We start from the raw sequence: 1,063 nt of genomic DNA on the forward strand, positions 1-1,063 counted from the left end.
ACATGTGATGCTTGAAATGGCATTTGTTTTGATGATTGCAGAAGCACATTTTTTCATAGGACGCTTACATTGTTGACCGAAGAGGAATAGGCTGAGGTGATGAAAGTGACTAGATCCCCAGTCTGCCCACCATGATGGGCACAGGAAGCTTTTGGGGCTCACAGGGAACAGGGTCTCTTTGTAGATGAAGAGCACACAGGGCCCGACTACTGGCAGCTCTTCCACCCAGATCAGCTCATTACAGGCAAGGAAGACATAGCCAATAACTGCTAGAGGCCATTACTCCATTGGCAAAGTGTTTGTAGACCTAGTGCTAGACAGGATCCACAAACTGGTGAGAAGAGGGTACTGAGTAGGCCTTGTGCCAGTGTGGTCCTGGGCAAGAGGGTATATACCCTGTGAGTCAGAGGTCGTTTTGGCAATGACTGGGCTGGAATGAAGTCCAAGTTACTTGTTGTGGCCTTTCTATAAAGTGTGCTTTGGATGGCATCATGCCTCCTCAGTGTCTCCTTTTCTTCCCTGTATGTTTCAGTGTTCATTAGGGCAGGTTTGCCTATGCCTGTACTGCAGAGGGACCTGAGTAGTGGTGCTTGGTGGTAGCTTTGCAGATATAGCTCACGTTTTCTGTTCTTCCCCAGGTGGTTCTTTGCATGGATGGGCCTGCAGGGCTTCCTCATCTCCACAGCTTTAGGTGCGGCACCGGTTCAGGCTTTGCATCTCTGCTCATGGAGTGGCTTTCAGTGGACTATAGCAAGAAGTCCAAGCTGGAGTTTGCTATTTACCTGACACCCCAGGTCTCCATGGCCATGGTCAAGCCCTACAACTCCATCCTGACCCCTCACACGACCCTGGAGCATTCCAGAAGTGCTTCCATGGTGGACAACACAGCCATATATGACATCTGTGGGTGCAACCTTGACATTGAGCAGCCCACATACACCAAACTCATCCGTCTCATCGTGCAGTTTGTGTCCACCATCACTATCTCCCTGCGCTTTGATAGGGCCCTAAATTTGGACCTGACAGAGTCCCAGACCCATTTGGTCCCATACTCTCCCATCTA

The 1,063-nt window shown here is 50.0% G+C and overlaps 1 pseudogene; it reads left to right on the top strand.

Moving 5' to 3' along the window:
* The first annotated feature begins 184 nt into the window (after window positions 1-184).
* LOC102869335 lies at window positions 185-1,046 on the top strand (annotated as a pseudogene).
* Window positions 1,047-1,063: the final 17 nt, after the last annotated feature.

This window comes from Elephantulus edwardii, unplaced genomic scaffold (genome assembly GCF_000299155.1).
Source record: "Elephantulus edwardii isolate Elephantulus edwardi_28Jun2011 unplaced genomic scaffold, EleEdw1.0 scaffold08549, whole genome shotgun sequence".
In the NCBI taxonomy this organism is placed as follows: Eukaryota; Metazoa; Chordata; class Mammalia; order Macroscelidea; family Macroscelididae; genus Elephantulus; species Elephantulus edwardii.